At 51.8% G+C, this 23,066-nt stretch overlaps 1 protein-coding gene across 1 annotated transcript in view; it reads right to left on the bottom strand.

Annotated features, from left to right (window-relative positions):
- The window catches only part of LOC144938528 (kelch-like protein 29), a 129,216-nt gene extending 106,972 nt beyond the window's left edge, over positions 1–22,244 (bottom strand). Inside the window, exon 1 of the mRNA XM_078866424.1 lies at positions 22,162–22,244. The gene's annotated coding sequence lies outside the window, so the exon portion shown is untranslated. The remainder of the gene's footprint in view (positions 1–22,161) is intronic.
- Positions 22,245–23,066: the final 822 nt, after the last annotated feature.

Raw genomic sequence — 23,066 nt, forward strand, 5'->3', positions numbered from 1 at the left:
TCAATACATCTCGCGAGCGACCTCTGAACTGAGCCTCGGCTTCGGCAAACCCACCCTGACCGGCACGGTGAAGTGTGGTGGACACCCCCCCCCCACCCATATGCGGGGTAGCTCTTCATCAAGCGGCGTTTTGACAAGGGGCTGTACATTTGAATTTACCGTTATTAATTACGCGTGTTACATAATAACCCAATCGTCATTAATCTGCATCGACAACAAAACTTGCGTGCCCTTTTGAAGGTGGGGGCGTGCGGCTATGGGATCCGCAGGGATTTCTGGGTTGCTCTAAACCATTGTTTATTCCCCCGGGGGGTGGGGGGTGAGGCCTGCGTCTATATTTAGAGAAGTTGAGACTCTCTGTGTGTGTGTGTGCCCTGGCGCTTACGAGCCGAGGGAATTTCTTGGCCCACCTTCATTGCAGGCGATAATTAACCGAGGCCGGCCCGGAACATTTGCGCATTTATTCGTCGACATAAGGGAAGGAAGAGGGGGGGGGTGCACACAAAAAAACTCCCCGCTCCAACAGTCCCCACGCTGTTTCTGTGCAACCCGCAGCGGTGCTAAAGTCAGCCCGGCTCTGGCCAAGCGAGGAGGGCCCAGCGACTGATTTCGCGTTGGCATCTTTCAATCCCGACTGCAAATATTTGACTTAAAAAAAATGTTTTTTGTCGAATTAAGTGTTGCTTCGTTTTTGGCTCTTATTCTGGCCCCCGGTTCTTTCTTTGACATCTTTCTTCGTTTGCTCGAAGTCGAATCAACAAGGTCAAGGTCCAGCGGTCCCAACCACGATTCTCTCAACTGCGCAAATCGAGGCGTGTCGAGGTCGCCGTGGGAAATTGGCGCCCCCGCTCGCTCCCTCGCCCGCTCGCCCACAGCCGACGAGGCTGAATCGGCTCTACCCTGCCGCCTATACATGCCGGTTATGAACCGTATCCCTCTGTCTCCACGTGCCTCGTTTAGCTCGGCCACCACTCTCCACCTGCATCGGTTGTTGAACCAGGCCCCCTCGTGATCATTACTCACGCGTTGGTTGTTGCTGCTGCTGCCAAAAGTGGATCACGTGGCTTGCAGGCTTTAAAACGAGCGACTCCACACGTGACCCATCAAGTGCCCCGCACCTCGCCCCGCACGCCTCTGTGGGTCGCGCATTTGGCGGGGGGGGGGGTCTTTGGAGACGTCTTTAGAACAAAGATAAAGATCCCCCGTATAGCCTTAACAGACTGTTGTGGCAAGTGCTGTTAGCGAGCAGCATCTATGAAGGACAAAACGGCACAAGATGGGGGGTGGGTGGTCAGCACCGCGCCCGGCCGCCTTTGTCTCCCCAGTAGCGATGTTTTTACGCACAGCACCAGCTACTCATTTGAGCCTGAGTCAACCTAGGGGAGGCCCAGGATCGGTTCAAATAATCGCTACTGGTGTTGGCCGTGAGCGGGAATCGAACTCGTGTCGCCAGGTTCGTAGTGCAGCGTAGCGCTAGCCGCTACACCACCGCTGCCCTCTTTAGAACACTCACACACACACAGAGAGACGGGAGACGGAGTGGAAGCCAGTCACCCTTGACCCACGAGGGGACTGCCAAATAAGGAGAAGTCAAGAGGGGACATTTACTGTATGTCGGTGGTGCGGGGGGGGATCTTGTCAGTCGAGGGGAGTAGCAGAACAATCCATTCTAGATTTGAAGCTTTCATGACTGCAAGGATTTATAGCCTTAGGTTTTTTTCGGTAAAGTCACGTAGGTAAAAATAAAATTAATAAAAGTAATAATAGAAACACGCGACCTCCTGTATACAAGACGCGCATTAACTAACCCGCGCCGCGAAAGTGCGATCGTGGGTGTCACCGTTTGGGCGGCCCTCTGCCCCCACGTGGTGAAGTATGGTCGAAGAACCCTCCCATGGCTGTCGGGGCACGAGGCGGCGAATAGTCGTCCGCTTGCCACAACCACTAATGGGGCGTATTTGTTACAGCTCACGGCCGACGCGTTAATGTGAAATGGCCTCGAGTCCGTTAAAAAGAAACACACCCCGGCGCGACGCTGTTAATCTCGACCACAACAGCCACGCGTTGTGTCGCCTGGTTTTAACTCTTTCAAAACAAGCGCCTCTGCAACTGTTTTTAGAGGGTAAACATTTTTTTTTAAATGTTGCGAGATAATGAAAATGACATTCAGTTTCGCGACTGCTTATCGCCACGGCCAGATGGGTTCCCTCTCTACCCATGAGATGAATGTCCACAGCAGCAGCTGCTGCTGCTGCTCACGCTAATGCTGCTACTTCGGCAATTGCTGATGAGGCTAACGCTAATGCTATTGCTGCTACTGCTGATGGTACTGATGCTGCTGCTACTGATGGAAATGCTGCTGCTACTGATGGAAATGCTGCTGCTACTGATGGAAATGCTGCTACTGATGCTAATGCTGCTGCTTTACTGCTGCTACTGATACTGCTGCGACCGCTGCTGCTGCTACTTGTGCTCCTGCTGCTGCTACTGATGGCAATGCTGCTTGCTATTCTGCCGATGCTGCGGCTGCTACTGCTGCTGCTGCTACTGCTGCTGCTATCTCTGCCCATGCTGATGCCCCCCACTCACGCGTGTCCTCTGACACGGCTATCCCCCCGCAGCGCTCGCCGTGCCCACACACAGGGTCAGCGGAGTCTGACACGCGTGACAAGTGGCCATGAGCTGGCAGTCTTCGCTGCCACCCCCCAGGGCACATGGGGGGGGGGTGGGGGGGGATGCCGGGTTGCCACCTGTCCGGGTGTGACCCGTGCCCACCCATTCACCCATCCATCTCTCTCCCGCTCCACCACCACTACCACCAACGCGCCCCCTGCTAACGAAATGCTGAGTCCATCCTGCTGGGAATCCAGAGACAGTGTGTTCCGCTGTTGTGTGTTGTGGGTGTGTATGATGCGCGTGTGTATGATGCACGTGTAGCGGTGAGTATGCTGCGCTAAGACCACGGTCACCCGGGTTCGATTCCCGCTCACGGCCACCACCAGTGACGATTTATCTGAATTGGTATTGAGCTTCCACTAGGTCGACTCAGCCCCAAATGAATACCTGGTCCGGTGTGTAAACATCGCTACGAGGGAGACAACGGCGACCGCGCGTGGTGCTGGCCACCCGCCCCCTCGTGTGCCACAGTGCCGGCCTTCATAGATGCTGGCTAACAGCACTTGCCCCTACAGTCTGTTAAGGCTATACGGGGGATCTTTGTGTCTGTGTATGTGCGTGTGTGTGCGTGTTGGCCACCCACCCTCTCGTGTACCGTGCCGCCTTCATAGGTGCTCGCTAACAGCACTTGCACCCAACAATTCGTTAAGGCTACTTTCGTCTTCGTTCGCGCAAATGCACTACGACACCAGGCAACCATGGATCCATTCCTGGCCACGGCTACATGATCAACGGCGAGTGATGATTATGAGCCGGTCATGGGTCTCCCCTAGGTCGGCTCGGCGTCAATCGAGTGCCGGGTTCAGCTCTGCCAAGCATCCTTCATTGGCGTGGAGGGAGAGACGGTGGGCGGGTTTTCTCCCCGCAAGTCAGTGCGTTCCAAATAAACTGTAAAAACATGTTTTTGGCAAAATAATTATCATATTCCCTTCTGATCGGTGCTCAAATTCGCCACCAGTACGGGCTTGTCTGTGGCCAAATCGTCTTCTCGGGCTTAATAGTGGTTGTGGGGGGTATACATATGGAAATATAATCACGTGAAATTAATTATTTAAACTATTTTGAACTATATTTATATTTTTTACCAGGTAAGGCCCACTGAGCTATATAGTAGCTCTTGTTACAGAAGCGGCCTGGCCACAACGAGATGACTCGTCATCATCACGTGGACATTTCTAGCGGCCAAATACTCCAAACGCGTGATGTTGATTCTAAATATGTAGGGGGAAAAAAACCGGAGGACCCGGAGAAAAATCCACGCGACCACGGGGAGAGAAAGAGAGACACGCAAACTCCAAATATACAGCAGCAGCAGGCGCCAGGGTCGGGATTGAACCCACGACCTCCTGCATACCAGGCGAGGGAGTTAACCTCTCCTAGTCACCGCGACGCACCTCTGCCCTGGCCGTGTCGCTCACCGATGGAGCGCTTCGCTAAAGAACTTTGCCCTCCAAAGTCCGTGAGCCCAGACCAGATGGATCACGTTTGAGGTGCTGCACATACCAACCTGGGCTGGTCCCAACGTATGTATGCGGCCAATAACAGTGAGTTGTGTGATGCCCAGTTGAATTGTGCGAGGCTATGAAGTGCTCTATAAATAAATGTGTACGACTGAGAGTTTATTTATTTTTTCTGCTACCCTTAGGTGGTACCGATGTCTGCTCTGGCCCATGGACTGCATGTGTTAGATGAGACGTGACAGCGGCTGAAAGCTCATCCCACTCACACTCTCCACAAGCCGCGCGAGTCTAATTTAATGTACCCACGAGGTCACTCACTCACTCACCGCTTGTTTTCGCTAAAGCGGACATGCTACAACACATGGATCTCCTTTCCTTCCTGCATCCCAGGGGGGGGGAGGGGGGGGGGCCCGAGCCCCCCACCCTCCAAACACGCCCCCCCCGCCCACCCCACTTCCAACCCCCTAACTTAAAAGGCCCCCTGTAACTTTGTTTTGCAGAGCGATGAGTTAACAACATCGGTTTGAGTCGGCCCACTTTTGCAGGTGGCAGTGATAAATCGACAAAAAAAATTATCCGGGGCTGGACGTGCACAGGTCAGTAACGGGAAAGGAACGAACAGCTGTGCGCTTAATGGAGCTCTAGAGAACCCTTCCAAGAGGCTAGCTATTGGCCTACTCTTCCTCGACGGCCAAACATCTGAGAAGTACCCACACTTAGCCCTGCCACGCGCGCGAACCGGTCTCTTGGGCAGACAACGGCGGCGGTGGCGGAGTGGGTGGCGATTAAACAAACTCGAGGCATCACTTCGACCAAGGCCGTGATTTTAATATATTCAAATATGCTCAAAATGTCCCTCCCCCCCCCCCCCCAATATATTGCTATAAAAATATTTCTGTTTATATGATTGTGGTTATGGTTGTACTTTATTAATCTCCAATCTCTGCCATTACATACAATGAAACAAGAAAAGGTAAAAAAAGAAAAAAAAACAGAGCAATCTAATACAATACACTATTCGACATTATTGTCAAAAATAAATAAAAAGTCCATCCTATGTGTTAGTCAATTTTTTTAATATTTTAGGCAGAAAATTCGTTTTCAAATTCAGATTTTTTTTTTCTTTCTGGGGGGGGATCCCAGACCCCTGGAAGATTTCGTCCCCCCCCCAATGTTGACTCCATGGCTACGGCCTTGGCTTCGACTGCCGCGCCAGGAGTTCAATGGAAACCAGCGACCCTCCTCCGCCTTGCTTTGGTGGCCCAGTGGTGGTGGCCGTTTAGGCCCACGGCAAGCGGGCGAGGTTTCGTTGGGCAGCGAATGAAATAACCGTGACCTCGCCACGAGCGGGCAGTGAAAGAGGAATCGCCCCTCGCCCCCACCCCCCCGACCCCCGGGGTTTGGGGTTATAGTGGGCAGCTATGAGCGGGTGGCTGCTGTTTAAAGCTGCCGCTGCTACTGCTGTTGCTGCTGCTGTAACAGGGGCCTCCGTGCGTGTGACTATTCTTAGAACAAAACACACACACACACGCTGCGTTATTTTGTTGTTGCTAAAGCTATGCATGGCCTAAATGGCTCTGGATATTCAATGTGAGAGGGGGGGTTATTTATTCATTTTTGCAAAGAACTGGGCACGATGAAAATTGCGCTGACATTCCTGCACCCTTAATTGGTTCAACGTGCACCATGTGTATGGGTAGTTCTTGCTGCTGCCGCTGCTGTAGATGCTGTCGCTGCTGATGCTGGTTCGTGAAATCGATGGAGGAAGATGGCTCAGTGGTTGAAGTGACCCAGCCGGTGCCGCGGTGGCTAGGGAGATGTTAACTACCTCGCCTGGTATGCGTGCGATCGTGGGTTTTCGATCCCGACCCTCTGACGCCTTTATATTCGGAGCTCGCATGTCTCTCTCCCCGTGGTCGCGTAGATTTTTCTCCGGGTGCTCCGGGTTTTCCCTCCACATAAAGAAACATGCGTTTCGAGTATTAGGCTGAAAATTGTCCCATGTTGTAGCTGCTTACCCCGCGCTATATATGCCCTGCGAGTGCATTGTCTTTGTGCTGTTTGCCTTTCGGCGTTCTCCAGTGTGACACTGGTGAGACTAGGCCCTCAAGAAGGATGTCTCTGGTGTAGACCATGTCCGCCACAAGTATCTGTGGCTAATGCAGATATGATTATTTGCAAAAGGTTTCTGTTTGGTGTTTGAACATCTTAACACCTGTTTTATTGCCAGAAAGGGTCAAACCTATTGTTATAGTATTTGGTTTGCTATACATTTCCACATTAGCCAATTCATTGAGCTGCCATTTGTGGTAGTAGGGTCACTTCTTAAAATGAGCCATATAGCTCAGTGGGCCTTACTTGGTAAAATAAAAAAATAAAACATTTCAAAATCCTGGGTCTAGATTCGGGATGCAGCAGCGGCCTGCGATTAAACCGGGTTCTTTCAAAGTGTAGACCACTGGGTTATGTAGCTCTTATTCAGAAGCCACCTGGCAATCACAAATGATAGCTCAACGAAGTGGCTTATCACGTGGACATTGATAAAGGCAAAATACTCCAAATGCGTGATGTTGATTCTAAATGCGGAGAGGAAAAACCCAGAGGACCCGGAGAGAGAGACACGCAAACTCCAAATATACAGCAGCAGGCGTCAGGGTCGGGATCGAACCCACGCCCTGCTGCATACCAGGCGAGGGAGTTAACATCTCCTAGCCACCGTGATGATGATGACGAGAGAGAGAGAGACGCAAACTCCAAATATACAGCAGCAGGCGTCAGGGTTGGGATCAAACCCACGACCTGTTGCATACCAGACGAGGGAGTTAACATCTCCTAGCCACCGTGATGATGATGATGAAGAGAGAGAGAGAGAGACGCAAACTCCAAATATACAGCAGGCGTCAGGGTTGGGATCGAACCCACGACCTCCTGTATACCAGGCGAGGTAGTTAACATCTCCTAGCCACCGTGATGATGATGATGATGAGAGACACGCAAACTCCAAATATACAGCAGCAGGCGTCAGGGTCGGGATCGAACCCACGACCTGCTGCATACCAGGCGAGGGAGTTAACATCTCCTAGTCACCGCAGCCGCCAGGCACTGGGAGGGCGAGAGACGTGAAGCTGAGCAACGAACGCCACAGCGTGGCCACGTGTGGGGAAACAGCGATCAGCGGAGGAAGCAGCGTGGTTTCCTGTTGGGCTGCCGCGAAGATGATTGTTGTTCTGCTCGTGTGTGAAGAATCGTCTGCTCGTGTGTGAAGAATCGTCTGCTCGTGTGTGAAGAATCGTCTGCTCGTGAGTGAAGAATTCTCCGCTCGTGTGTGAGAATCGTCTGCTCGTGTGAAGAATCGTCTGCTCGTGTGTCAATAATTCTCTGCTCGTGTGTGAGGAATCGTCTGCTGGTGTGTGAGGAATCGTCTGCTGGTGTGTGAGGAATCCTCTGATCGCCTGTAAACAATCCTCTACTCGTGAGTGAAGAATCGTCTGCTCGTGTGTGAAGAATCGTCTGCTCGTGTGTGAAGAATTGTCGTTGTTCGTAGCGAGGGTGAGCTGAGGTCGGACTGAGCCTCCCCCCACTCCCGCTAAGCCCATAGCCCCCAGCGGTGTTGTGGCAGCGGAGTCGTGGGATATGTTTGATCTCAAAAAGAAATCGAATTGAAAATGGTCACACTTGTTCACGTAAAAAAAATAACTCGCTAAGCCTCGTGCGAGAAAACGCAGCGTTCTCTAGTCCTCAAGAAAAACTACGCAAAATTCGATCTGTTTGATATTAAAATCGTGGATCCAGAAAGTCCACAAAGACAAAAATCCCCCGTATAGCCTTGGACAGCCTGGGGTTTTTTTTTTGGGGGGGGGGGGGGGGTGTGGGCAAGTGCTGTGAGCGAGCACTCAGATTGCCAGCAGCTATCACTGCTCACCCGACAACGAAAGAGGTCACATGCCACCGCTTCTTCTTGGTTCTTTCGGTAAAGTCACGTAGAATGGAAATAATAAAATAAAACATAATAAAATAATCCAGGTCTGTCGGGGAGACAGCGTCTGAATTCAGACGCTGTCTCCCCGACAGACCTGGTCTTCACCTGAGGACGGCTGCTTGCGTTGTGGCCGAAACGTCGTGAGAATTATTTTATTATGTTTTATTTTATTATTTTATTATTTCCATTCTACGTGACTTTACCGAAAGAACCAAGAAGATGAATCCCTGCAGTCACGAAAGCTTTAATTCGAAAAAAATGCCACCGCTTATTGCGATCCCTCCATCGGTCCCTCGCCCCCCCAATCCAATCGCGGATGGATGTCAATCTCGCGCTCAGCCTCTTCAACGTCCCAAAGAAGGTGGTCGCCGCTGTCAGGTGCGCTTCTGCGGCCGTCTGGAACGTTCTTCACTCCGATATTAGGAAGCCACTGGAGCTTCACGCGCTTTTAAGACCCCTAGATCAGAACCTCGGGTGCACGCAGCCCCTGCGGGTGCGAGGCGTGGCCAGAGTTTTCGAGAAGGTAAATCATCGAAAACACAAATTTATGCACGGGCACGTAAGCACAACTTACTTTGTTTCATCAAACCCCGATGTAGTTATTCATATAAACAAATTTAAGGATTGAGAACCAAAGGGATGTAAATGTTAAGATCCACTGCTCTTGATCGACAAGCTTATTTCTTTATAACTGCTTTTCGTGTTTAGTTTATAATACAGTTTATTTTGGTGAGATCTGTCTTAAGATGTGGTCGCTCGCAAGCACTCTAGAAATACAAACGGAACTCGTTACAGCGTGAAAAGACAAGCACGTGTTATGAATACAAACACATATGTTAAAATGCAAACACGTGTTGCCAACTCTTCATCGTATTCTACAACAATTGTGACTAATCACAGACCCACGTCAAACCCCTATTGGATCGGAGTCCGCCCCATGCTGTGCCGGTCTTGGGGGGGGGGGGGGGCTTGAAAGAGACGGCTACGTTTGTCTGAGAAGTATCCTGTATAGCGTGCGGACAGGGTCGCCCATGAGGGTGAGGGAGGGGTGCTGGGGGGGTGCGGGGCCCAGGGCAACTCACCGCGTGTGTGCCCCCCCCCCCCCCCTTGTCGACGCCTTAAAACTAAACCGAAATCATTACATCTGACACCACCGTAACGTCAAAGCGTAGCCCCCCCCTCCCCAAAGCGCGGGGCCCGGGGCGATCGCCCCTAGGGACGGGCCCTGCGTACAGAACCTGTGAGAGATATACGTTCGCCGCGGCCGGCAATCGAACTTCGATCGTCGGGTTCACAGCGCGGCGCGCTAACCGCGTGCGCCACCGCTCCGTCTCTCGCGTGATTATTGTTAGGCGCTCACTTTGTTTCTCTCTCCATCCTCTCCGAGGACTCTCTCAACGTAGCGGGTGCCTATAGCGGGGGGAGGGGGGTGGGTAGAGCATAAACTGCGTGAACGCTTCGGGCTACTCGGCGCTCACCGCTTCGTTTTGCACAATGACATTAAAAAACACAAAGCAACGGCGACGCGGAGAAGCTCCGTAAATTATCGGTGACCACCACCAACAACAACAACTACTGCTGCTGCTGCTGCCTGTGTGGGGAGCCGCAGTTGTGTTCGCGGTGAGCGGTTACGCTGCGCTACGAACCCGAGTTCGATTCCCGCTCACGGTCACCAACGCCGGTGACGATAATCCGAAGCGGTCCAGGGCCCTCCCCTAGGTCGACTCAGCCTAAAATGAGTACCCTGGTGCAGTGTGGAAACATCGCCGCTGGGGAGACAAAGGCGACCACCACCTTGTGTGCCCTGCCGGCCTTCGTAGGTGCAACTCGCGAACGGCACTTTCCCCAACAGTCTGTTGAGGCTATACGGGGGATCTTTGTCTCATTCGTTTTGTGTGAGTGTGTATATTTGTCGGCTTAGCCTTATATGAGTATCTGGTGCAGTGTAATTTAAACATCAGCACTGGGGAGACAAAAGCGTCCAGGGAGTGGTGCTGCCCACCCACCCCCTCGTGTGCCACAGTGCCGGCCTCCTCCGTAGGCGCAACTCGCAAACAGCACTTGCCCCAACAGCCCGTTAAAGCTACACGGGGGATCTTTGTCTTTTTTGAGAAGGAGAAGGCTCGTGAAGGACGCTGCCGGGCAGTTGGAGGCAGTCGCCCTCCGGCAACGGCGGAGGAGCGACGCTCACCGCCAGCGAGCGGAGCAGCAAAGCCATCAACCCTCGCCTCCGCAGTGCCGGACTAGAAGCCTCGTGTCGCTTGGGCGGCCAGTGCGTTGGTGCTCGCAGTGATTGACATCGCAAAACTAACGGAGGGGGGAAACAAACTAACTTCACCAATAAAAATATATTTTATGCAATGGACCCACTTGGCCTGAAATCTCCCATGTCGGTCTTCTCAGCTTTTAACGAGAACCCATCTGCGCCGTGTGAACATCACCGCCGGGGAGACAAAGGTGGCCGGGCACGGTTGTTGGCCGTGTCGCAGGACTTCCTCGTGCGCCGTGGCGGCCTTGAGCGCTCACAGCAGCGCTCTTTGCCCCACTACGCGGAGGCTACAACAGGGCGCGCCTTTGTCTTTTATCGGGTGGTGTCATTGTATTTTTATGGGAGCTGAAGCCTTTTGTAGAAGTTCACTTTTATTGTTTGAAATTCAAAAGGTTTACGACGTAAAACACTCAAGAGCACGTACGCACTTACCTGGTTATACATTAAATATAAGCAATATAGAATTGCTTATATTTAATGTATAACCGGTATTTATGCGTCTCCACGTACAACAACTTCTTTTTTTATATCCATCAGCCTGATCGGCTTTACGCACCAATGTTATCGCGCAGCATGTGTTTAAGCAAGCAAACTCTGGACAGCGACAGCCTCCGTGTTAAACTCTGCACAGGGGTTTACTTTCTGTGTCTCATCAGCAGTGGTGCTTGGTAAAAATAAAAGTAAAAGTTACTGGATTCCTCAAATGTTACTGACAAGGGCACTCCATGTTGAAATGGAACCCCTTAACAAATGAAGGTCACGCGTTAAATGACCTGAGGGGTGGTGGCGATGCACGTTCAAGTTCAAGTTCATGTATTAGGTATAGCCCTGTGAGCCATTCGGCTCTTGAATCGGGTACAACCATAACAAACAAAAAACTAAAACTTGAACAAGAAAACATCTTAAAGTGAATATGTGACTAAGTTCAAACAGAAAATCCAAGAAAAGACAGCAAAATATTGCAGAAAAAAACACTGTACACCAACACTGTGTGCAAAAATCCCAGTGGGATGCAAGTCAAACAACAACAACAACAACCACAAGACAACTTAGATTAAGGCCATCAGTCTTACTCCGTACTACAACAAACAAACGTGGCCAAACCAGTAAACTTTTCGAAATCACCTGTATAAGGTCGCACTCATTAGTCGCAAAGTGCTCGCCGCAAATGGACCACAACACACCTCGGTGATCTCGTCGAAGAACTTAAACCATCGTCACGCAGACTCGGGTCGCCCTTGCGGCAGCACGCGGCTTTTGGCTGGGCCATCGGACAAGCACGGCGGCCAGCGCATCGCGCGGCGCTTTCGTGTGCGCTTCTGCGGCCGTCTGGAACGCTCTTCTCTTCCCATATTAGGGAAGCCACTGGGAAGCTGTGCACTTTTTAATCATCTCGAATGAAAACTCATTTCTTTAGAACTGCGTTTTGTGTTTAGATTGTTGTCCTTCCCCCGGACCCCTGATAAGCACGGTGGGCTACGTACGGTGTGAAAAAAGTTCAACCTACGTCCTGTAAATCCTGCACGAACTTCCCCCGTGTGTGTCGACGAGGAGTCACACCACGGCTCGCCAAGAGAGGACGGTACAGACAAGTGTGGACGAACATCATCTGCCCATTCTGCATGGGATTGAGTGTTACTCCCTCGCTTGCACGGTTTCTCTCCGGATGCACCGGTTTGTTCCCACGCCCATAGGCGCTCATTACAATGTGTCTGGAAAATCTTAATACAGAGAGGACCGCAGAGATTGGGCAATTATTGGTCGTGCCGGCTCATCGCCTGGCTGCTGCTGCTGCCTCCCCGCTCGTCTGTGGTTGCTCAGCGACTGTGAGAGATGACATTTCTAACGAATGACAACGATATATTGGGGGGGGGGGTCCCGATATACGTCGCTTCAACATACGTTGTTTTGCAATCGCGTCGCTGACTTTCTTAAGGAACCTCAACGTGAAATCTCCCCCGCACGCACGTCGATGAAGGCGTCTTCGACTCAGTGGTTCAGTCGAAAACGTGGCGTACAAGTCGTATAACGTGCAGTACAGCTAGTAACACATTGTCCTGCGGAGGGAGCTGGTAGGAACGTTGGGTTGCTCGGTCAATGGCCAGGGTCAACGGCGGCGTGGTGTATTCCGCAAATATGGCCGACTGTGAGGGCGGGCACAAGCCGGCGTGAGTAGGTTAAACGTTGAGTTTTATAAGGGCACCACGGGGTGACCAGCCCCTCCCCACCCAGCCCCACCCCTCCCACCCCCCACCCAGTCCCACCCTCCCCACCCAGCCCCTCCCCACCCAGCCCCTCCCCACCATCCCCACCCAGCCTCTCTCAACCCTCCCCTCCCCACCCAGCCCCACCCTCCCCAACCAGCTCCTCCCCACCCTCCCCTCCCCACCCAGCCCCTCCCTCCCCACCCAGCCCCTCCCTGCACGACGGACACAATAATCCCCTGTGGGCTGGTGTAACCTGGCGGTTCCTACCACTATAACGTGCCGTACAACTCGTGAAACGTGCCATACGACGTCTCACTCCCGTCGCATTCTCTCGCGTGCGTCGCTACGAGTTGTAGATCGACGTGGACTTTTTCTCTCCGCAAGACATCGTCGCAGCCCCTTCGACAACGAGCGGCGAACGCTGCAGGTGGTGAAGCTGAAGAGAAAGCGCAGCGGCATTGCGCTCGATGTCAAAGTGGAAGCGATAAATCCGGAGGAGGAAAAGGTGAACGGGTGGTTGTTACGTACAGCGGGGCAATTCGTGATTGACGAGGACTGTGCCGGGCCTTGGGGGACGGTGGCTTATCGCGCTGCGCTACACACCCGGCGACCCGAGTTCGATTCCCACTCACGCCCACCCACCAGTGACGAGTCTGTCCTGGGGCTCCCCTAGGTAGACTCAGCCTAAAATGAGTACCCGGTGCTGCGTGCGGTAAACATCGCCACTGGGGAGACAAAGGCGGCCGGGCGCGGTTGCTGGCCACCCAACCATCGCTTTGTGTGCCGTGCCGGCCTTCATAGGTGCTGCTACTCACAAAGAGCACTTGCCCCAATAGTATGTTAAGGCTATACGGGGGTGGGGGGGATCTTTATCTTTGTAATTGCTATTCCTATTTATATACAGGGTGCTTCAAAACAAATTTTAACACTTATATGGGACTATCGTTTTTAATGGAAAAAAGACTGGATACTACACTGTAACATGATAACAAATGTAATGGGAGTAGCTTCAAAAAGTCAAAGAGTCCCCACATTGTTCGCAATCGTTGTCAACGTGTGCCTGGAATCTTCTCCAGGTGGTCTCCGGAGCCTGGAGGACGCACATTTATTGTGCTATTGTTGCAAATTCTCGGAAGTGTTAACATTTTTTGAAAGCACCCTGTGTGTGTGTATATATAGCGCGGGTATTGTGCAACGCGCAAAAATGTGAGTTTTTATCTCGCACCGATCATCGCAGTGGGAGGATTTGCGAAAGCGCGCCGAATGGATGTTTCGCAGCGGCGCTGTTTGTCAAAGGGATCTCGAACGGTGTTCCTGGTGGCTCGCACTCAGCCTCCGCTGGGTGTAAGGAGATCATTCGGCAGGCGAAGACAAAAGCTGTGGCACGGTATAAACAGGACACGGCCCTAACCTTTGGTGGGGGGCGGCGGGGGAGGGGGAGGGTTGGGGACGGTTTCAAGTTGACGAACCCGTCAAGAAGGGTGCGCACCACGTGTTGTATGTACAGACAGTGTCACATTTATCCCACCCACTTAACATTGCACTTCTGACGCTCGTACGACTACTAGCTGGGACGTGCTTTCTTTTCGTCTTCGCAAGGGATCTGCGGTTGGTTCTTTTGCGCGCGCGCGCGCGTTGTTTGGCAACAAAACTTTTGCTCGCGAAATTTACGCGACGCAAATTTGCCCCGCAAGCGGAGCCAGAACTTGGCACGGAAGAAATCCACAAATTACTCGCTCGCCTCTGTGACCGTAGAAGCTGCCTGTCGTCTTCTCGGCTACGGGGGCGCGCGAACGTCTGTCTCGGGCTATTTCCGTAGCGCAAACTGTCAGGGGGGTAGGGCGGGGGGGTGCAAGAGGTAAAGGCGCGGACCTGAAATTGCTCCGCTCACGCCCGCTGCTGGTGGAAAGGCCTCCATCTTCTTGGTTCTTTCGGTAAAGTCACGTAGAAGGGAAGTAATAAAATAATAAAAATAAAACATAATAAAATAATTATCAATGTAATTCTCAATGTGAGAATTATTTTATTATGTTTTATTTGTATTATTTTATTACTTCCCTTCTACGTGACTTTACCGAAAGAACCAAGAAGATGAATCCCTGCAGTCACGAAAGCTTTAAATCGAAAGGCCTCCACTTTCCCACGAAAATAGTTTAAGGTGTGTAGCCACACTTTAAACTATTTTTGTTATTTTTTTACCAGGTAAGGCCCCACTGAGCTATGTAGCTTTTTTCAGAAGCGACTTGGCCACAAATGATAGCTCAACGAAGTGGCTTACGGCCAAATACTCTAAAACGCATGATGTTGATTCTTAATGTGGAGGGGAAAACAGGGGGACCCAGACCAAAAATCCACGAGACCACGGGGAGAGAGAGAGACACGCAAACTCCAAACATACAGCAAGCGTCAGTGTCGGGATTGAACCCACGACCTCCAGCATACCAGGCGAGGTAGTTAACATCTCGCCACCGTGGCGCCCCTCCAGATCAAGAAACATACATTCCACCACCACGCACGCGACCTGCCCTTCAGCAAAATGTAGTGAACCAAATCGTGCACGCTGCATCAGCGGACAGAGGCGGCGGGGAGGATTGAAGGCACTTGCGCCGTCGTTTCGACCGCCGGACCCGGAGATCGAATTGAACCCAGCGACCTCCAGCGTGCCATCCGTCACACCATGGCAGCATCCGTGTCACATCAAGGACGCGTTGATTGTGGCCACAGTCGTGCGATTGCGACCACGCAACCCAAACTATGGACCAGATAGTGAAGGCATAGACAATAGAGATACACAGAGACCGATAGAGACACGTTAATGATAAGCCAAAGTAGTGTGATTGTTGCCATGAAACCCAAACTATGGACAATAGTATCCTCACTGTGGCATGCGCTCTTTCAACGGACGAGGAGGAAGAGCGAAACAACACAAACGCTTTCTAGATTTGAAGTTTTCGTGACTGCAAGGATCCATACTCTTGGTTCTTTCGGTGAAGTCACGTAGGTAAAGAAAATAAGAAATAAAAATAAAATAAAAAATAAAAGATTATTGATACTTTTTCTCTTTTTTTATATTATTTTTAGTTATTATTTTCTTTCACGTAAAGTCACGTAGGTAAAGAAAATAAAAATAAAATTAAAAAAGATAAAAATTATAAATAATCTTTTTTTTCTTTCACGTAAAGTCATGTAGGTAAAGAAAATAAAAATAAAATTAAAAAAGATAAAAAATTAGAATTAATCTTTTATTTATTATTTCACGTCAAGTCACGTAGGCAAAGAAAATAAGAAATAAAAATAAAATAAAAAATAAAAGATTATATATCATTTTTATCTATTTTATTTTCTTTTTATTTTCTTTACCTACGTGACTTAACACAAACTCTCTCTCTCTCTGCTGAAGCCCTCTCATCGTGGCCAGCAACAGCAGGACCCCTCGACATTGCCAGCGAGCTTCTGAACAGATTGCCACACACAAGAGTTCAGTGGAAGGACTTACGGCAATTTTTTTTGTGTGTAAAACTAAATTATAACCGTGGCAGTCACGCACTCGATTTAATCCCTTGTATGATCGTCCGAGTTGTAAACATTCTTTATTGATTCAAAATCTGTCTCTTCTCGTAGTCTTGTGCTGCAGAAAGCAATATGTTATCCTGTGAGATTTTGCCCCTGGTAGTGCCCCTGGGATATGTGTGTCTGTGAAGAAAATAATTTTTAAAAAAATGTTATTCACGTTCTCACTTTGCCGAAGTTGTAGTCGTCCTCGTGACCTCCCGCTGGCCTGTGAGGGACAGGAGGCCACTGCGCCCGTTATAACGCGATGTGCGCCCGTTATAAAGCGGTACACGCCCGTTATAACGTGGTACGTGCCCGTTATAACGTGGTACACGCCCGTTATAACGTGGTACGTGCCCGTTATAACGTGGTACGCGCCCGTTATAACGCGATACGTGCCCGTTATAACGCGATGTGCGCCTGTTATAACGTGGTACGCGCCCGTTATAACGCGATACGTGCCCATTATAACGCGATACGTGCCCGTTATAACGCGATATGCACCCATTATAACGCTGTATGCACCCGTTATAATGTGGATTCTGAGCTGCACTGCTGAGCAACATTGTAGAGTATGCAGAATGATACAGTATGTGGCAGCGTATTCTCATCTCAGTTCTTTGTCCTGCTATGAGATGACTGCAAGCTGATTGTATCGTGCAAATGTGACTCGATAGTGTATATCCAATAATTCCTCTCTTTACGTGTTAAAATAATAATAATATTTATAGCGATCTAATAATCATAAGAGTGGCTCTGTCTGTCACCAAAGAGTATATCAAAAATTCATTTTCTGTCGCCCCTATCGTCACCGTTTAACTCCCAGGGCCCTCCTGCTTGGAGACGGAGCGCCGGAGGACGGTTTTAGTATCTGAAATAATTGACCGGGCTGGTTCGGCACCAATCTCGCAATTGCTTTCTCAGAAGGATGGTGTGTCTAGCTTACATTCATTTGCACCGCGGGAGCGAGATGTTAACAATCTCGCCTGGTATACAGGAGGTCGTGGGTTCGACCTCAAACCCTGACACCTGTTGTATATTTGGAGTTTGCGTGTTCCTCTCCCAGTGGTCGCGTGGATTTTTCTCCTGGTTCTCCGTTTTTTTCCCCCCTACACATTTAGAATCCACATCACGCGTTTAGATTATTTGGCTGCCTAAATCTCCACGCGATAAGCTCGCTTCGTTGAGCGATCATTTGTGGTGGGGTCGCTTCTGAAAAAGAGCTGCATAGCTCAGTGGGCCTTACCTGGTCAATTAAAAAAGAAAGTTTAGTTGAGTGTTCGTTACCACACTCCGAAGCAACGGGTACCCATCGTGTCCTCCCCCATTTCGTTGTTGGAAGGGGCCCAACTCGGCTTGGTGACTGAGCCGTGAACGCCTTTCAGAGCCACCTCGGCATGGCACTTTACATATAATATAAATATATAAATATAAACGTTCGCGTAAAATTACAGTGCGTAAACAATCCCGGAGAGATGCGTGCAACCGTGGCGCATTTTATTTTTAGCGCAGTCGTGTCCGCGTTTGACACGCGGGCACGTGTACGCGTATGTGTGTGTGCGCGTGTGTGTGTGTATGTGTGTGTGCGTGTGTGCGTGCGTTTGTGCGTGTGTGCGTGCGTGTCTGTGTGCGTGTGTGTGCGTGTGTGGGGAGCGGTAGTGTAGCGGTTTGCGCGCTGCGCTATGAACCCGGTGATCCGGGTTCGATTCCCGCTCAGGGCCAACACCCATTGCCTGGTCCTGGGCCTCCCCTAGGTCGACTCAGCCTCAAATGAGTACCTGGTTCTGTTTGTAAACATCCCCACTGGGGAGACAAAGGCGGTCGGGCGTGGTGCTGGCCACCCACCCCCTCTTGTGCCGTTGCGGCCTTCATAGGTGCTCGCTAACGGCACTTGCCCCTGCAGTCTGCTAAGGCTATATGGAGGATCTGTGTGTGTGTGTGCGTGTGTACGTCGAACGCGCCAGATTTGTGGCGGGGTTTTTTCCTTCTTCCTTATTCCCCAAGTCTTTTGCGATCGTGGTTCTCGGGCCACCCGTGTGACGAGACGAAGACATCCCCAGGTGGGAGCGCTGGGAAAGGCGACGGTGCCACCTCTCCCGTGATACGGAAGTTCCAGGGACTCATTTGAAGCCAAGTCGACCCAGAGGGTGGGGGTGGCCTAGGATCGATTCACACATTCAGCCGTGAGCGGGAATCGAGCGCAGGTCACAGGGTTCGTAGCGCAGCACGCGAAGCCGCCGCATTACCGCTTCAAAAAAGACAAAGATCCCCCCTATAGCCTCAACAGACTGTTGGGGCAAGTGCTGTTAGCGAACACCTATGAAAGCCGGAACGAGGGGGTGAGTGGCCAGCACCACGCCCGGCCGCCTTTGTCTTGCCAGTGGTGATGTTTACACGTCGCACCAGGCACTTATTTGAGGCTGAGTCGACCTAGGGGAGGCTCAGCATCGGTTCAAAAGAATCGTCACTGGGTGTTGGCCGTGAGCGGGACGCGAACTCGGGTCGCCGGCTTAATTTTGGTTTAGCCATATTTGTTTTTTTGTAGTACAGAGTTAGACTCATAACTTTAATCTAAATTGTTTTATGGTTGTTATTGTTTGACTTGCATCGCACTGGGATTTTTTCACACAGCATTGATATACGGTGCTTTTTCTGGAACACTTTGCCGTTTTTTCCTGGATTTTTCTGTTTGCGCGTAGTCACTTTAAGATGTTTTTTGTTCATGTTTTTCTTTGTTGCGGTTGCACCCGATTCAAGAGCCGAATGGCTCACAGGGCTATGCCAAATAAATGAAACTGAAACTAAATGAAATAGCGCAGTGCGCTAACCGCTACACGACCAACACACACACACACGCGCATACTCCACATACACTCCCAACACACACATCTACTGCAGCCACTCCTTTATTTACTGTTTCAACTGTTAACACAGCCGCACACCTGGCCACGCACTTTGCCACGTGGGGCATTGTTTACTTTGGAGTTGAAAGTTGTAGATATTTAAACGTTATTATTAATCCGCAGTTGCTACGGTTATTTCGTCGTTTCGAGTCGCTGATTTTAACGACGCAAAACACAAAGCGCACGGGGTTTCAAAAACTAAAAGTAATTTGTCTCTGAAAACTGTGGTTGCAACTATTCACCGGCCCACCGAATCGATACAAGAGCCGATTACAGGGCAATTCCTGTAATGCGCGTGATTGGAAGCCGTCCCGCAAATGAACTGGTGGGCAAAGTCGTGGAGAATGGCGGATAATTAATTGGACGTGGGAAGTTGTTTTCTCCCGCAGACCCAACAACGACTGCTCGCGGAGTGGCGGGTAACAGGATAACGGGTAAGATGCGCTCTGTGGATGTGCACATTGCGGTGGTTCACGTGAAGGAACCTCAAACCCGAGGTGTCAACCTGCCTGGCCGCGAAAAATTTAACTTTTTATTTTATTTTACCAGGTAAGGCCCCACTGAACTGTACAGGACAGCTCTTTTTCAGAAGCGGGCTGACCACAATTGATAGCTGAACGAAGTGGCTTATCGTGTGGAAATGTATAGCAGCCAAATGCTCTAACCGCGTGACGTTGATTCTAAATGTGGAGGGGGAGAACCCGGAGGACCCTGGGAAAAATCCACGAGACCACGGGGCGAGAGAGAGAGAGAGAGACACGCAAAGTCCAAATATACAGCAGCAGGCATCAGGGTCAGGATCGAACCCACGCTCTCCTGCATACCAGGCGAGGGAGTCAACATCTCCTAGCCACCGAAATCCAACCAGGAACCTCTTAAGTGACAGTTCACCACGTTGCCAGTTTAACACGCGGACTCACACACAATATCCCCCCGTGTAGCCTTAACAGACTGTAGGGGCAAGTGCTGTTAGCGAGCACCTATGAAGGCCGGCACGGAACACGAGGGGGTGAGTGGCCAACACCATGCCCGGCCGCCTTTGTCTCCCTAGTGGCGATGTTTACACATCGCACCAGGTACTCATTTGCGGCTGAGTCGACCTAAAGGAGGCCCTGGACCCGTTCAGATAATCGTCACTGGTATTGGCCGTGAGCGGGAAACGAACCTGGGTCGCCAGGTTCGTAGCGCAGCGCGCTAACCGCTACACTACCGCTCCCAACACATACACACGCACATACACACACACACTATCTCACTACGCAAGGAAATTCTCAACTCTGTCAACCCTCTTGCCACCCATAATCCATCATTCTTCTCTCCCTTCGTGCTCTTTGACTGCTCCCTGACCGCTCCGTAACAAGCAGAGGTCGCAAACGAGTTTTGATTCCTTACCCGTACCCCTACCCGGCCGCACCAGGGTCGCAAACGGGTACCCGTACCCGGTCGTACCCGTACCCTACCCGGCCGGGTACGGGTAGGGAACGGGTATCGGGTACCTGATTGCGACCTCTGGGATGAAGCCATGTTGCAGGCGCCGGTGGGTTTATTCTAGGAACTTGAATTGTGAGAAGAGACAAGACGTTGGGAAATGAGTGACAAACAGTTACTCACCAGTGACTCACGGCCTACTCATACCCGGCCGCACCAGGGTCGCAAACGGGTACCCGTACCCGTACCCGGCCGGGTACGGGTAGCCGGGTATCGGGTAGAGTACGGGTATCGGGTACCCGGTTGCGACCTCTGGTAACAAGTCCCCAAGCCTCTGGTCACTCTCTCACCGATTTGCCGGCACCGCCGCTGCTCGCCACTGCCGCTCACAGCTGCGATGCGATTAATCATCATGTTTGTCCTGGAGGAATCCGATGAGCAATGAAGCCCCTTTATCCACAAGCGTCACAGAGATTGTCTGAATGTAGCCACGCCGTGAGATGCTTCGCTTGCAAGCGTTATCGGCACGCATGCAGATTCATTGTCGTGCGCCAATTAAACCCAAATCACAGTGGCGGTTTCTACTTTCACGGGGCTATTTATAAAGCAGCAGGCGATTAAGTAACAGAAGCGATCTATTCAAAGCAATATGAGTTTAGTTAGTAATACTTTTTTTAAAAAATTACGTGAATTACGCGACCCAGTAGTTACTGTTACTTAACTGTTCATATACCTACTTAAAAAAAAAATTAGCACGAAACATTTGTTTTAAATGTAATTCAAACCAGGCACAATGGTGTCGTATTTTCGTACGTGCTATAAAGGGTCATTGTCCGAAACGTCGCCTCTTATTTTGTTTCCTTTGACAGCCACACACAACACAAATACAAAGATCCCCCGTGTAGCCTTAACAGACTGTTGGGGCAAGTGCTGTTAGCGAATAGCACCTACGAAGGCCGGCACGGTACACGAGTGGGTGGGTGGCCAACACCACGCCCGGCCGCCTTTGTCTCCCCAGTGGCGATGTTTACACACCGCGCCAGGTACTCATTTGAGGCTGAGTCGACCTAGCGAGGGGGGCGCGCCGGACCAATTCAGATAAAATCGTCACTGGTGAGCGGGAATCGAACCCGGGTCGCCAGGTTCGTAGCGCGGCGTCGCGCTAACCGCTCATTGACGAGCGCGTTATTATTAAACGCCGCCTCGTTTCTAAAGTGTAGCCGCGTCTCGTTATCAAATGCCGCGGAACGCAAAATCCGCACGGTAGCCCTCGGCACGCAGAAGAGTTGTCCCCCCACAACCCCCCCCCCCGTGCCAGAGGTATCCCTCGCGTCCGTGGCACGGACACCCCGCACTCTCCCGCAGACGCACACTTTCTGCGCTTAATGCAATGCACACACAAAAAAAAAAGCGCCATTTAAGAAACGACACAAAAAAGCAATCATTGCCAACAGCAATCTCCCTCTCTCCCTCCCTCCCTCTCTCTGTCTCCCTCCGCCTGTCTCCCTCCCTCCGTCTCCCTACAAGCGTCTGCTCCCTTTAGCCAGGCGGCTGCGCCCCATCGACTGCGCGCGAGCGGCGCTGAGTTTGGCGACGCCGTGACGAGCGGACGGTGCAGGAAGGCACGCGGGTGATGGGGTGGGGAGGGGTATGTGGGGGGGAGGGGGAGTCCCAGGTGGTGCCGTACCTCTGCGAGCCAACGAGGGCTGGAAAGCGGAGCGGGAGTCGCGCGAACGGCGGGTGCCACACTGCGCACGGCGCGGGGTTGGAGCGCTCGCTCGCTCGCTGTGACGGAGCGCGAACGAATGCGCGTGCGGAGCAAAGCGCAGGCGGGCGAGAGGGAGGGGAGGGCAGGAGGGAGGGAGGGGAGGGGAGGAGGAGAGGGAGGGGAGGGAGTGCGCGCGCCCGTGTGCCCGTGCGGCGTGCGGTAGCTCGACGTCAGTGCTTGCCAGCCCAGCCCTCCCCCCCGGTGGGGGGGGGGTCAAATGATTCGGAGCTGGAGAGCGCAAAAGCAATCACCGCCGCTGCCACCGCCACGGCGCTTGGTGCAGTCGAGGCAACCCGGGAGCATCGGCCGAGCGGGCGGCGAGAGGAGGAGTGGAGAGGACTCGAGAGAGTGGTTGGAGGGAGGGAGGGGGGCTTGACGGGTGGCAGAAGAGGGATAGGATGAGGCAAAGACAAAAGGAAATCGGAGCGCCCACGTGGGTGCGCGCGCGCACGCAGCGAGTGTGTTGCTCGTTTTTCTTTCCCCGGGAAAGACATCACATCAAGATGTTGCGTGCCTGGTTGCTGGTGCCTGGCTGCTCGTGCCTGGCTGCTGGTGCCTGGCTGTGCGTGCGTGCGCGTGATATTGAGCGAGCCGGTGCTGGTTTTTTTTGTTGTTTTCCAGACCGCTTGGCTCGCTCTTGTTCAAGACGCTCCGCGTGCCTCTTGTTGCTTTCGCGATTGATTTAAACAGCGCGGAGCGAGGTGGCATTTGGCGAGGAATCGCTGAGAGGCGGTGGTGGTGGGGGTGGTGTGTGGGGGTGGCACTGAGTTTTATTGTATCGGCCCCCAGGCTCCCGTATAATGAGTCCTGCCACTGAACCGCAA

The sequence above is a fragment of the Lampetra fluviatilis genome, chromosome 22, assembly GCF_964198595.1.
Source record: "Lampetra fluviatilis chromosome 22, kcLamFluv1.1, whole genome shotgun sequence".
Classification (NCBI taxonomy): Eukaryota; Metazoa; Chordata; class Hyperoartia; order Petromyzontiformes; family Petromyzontidae; genus Lampetra; species Lampetra fluviatilis.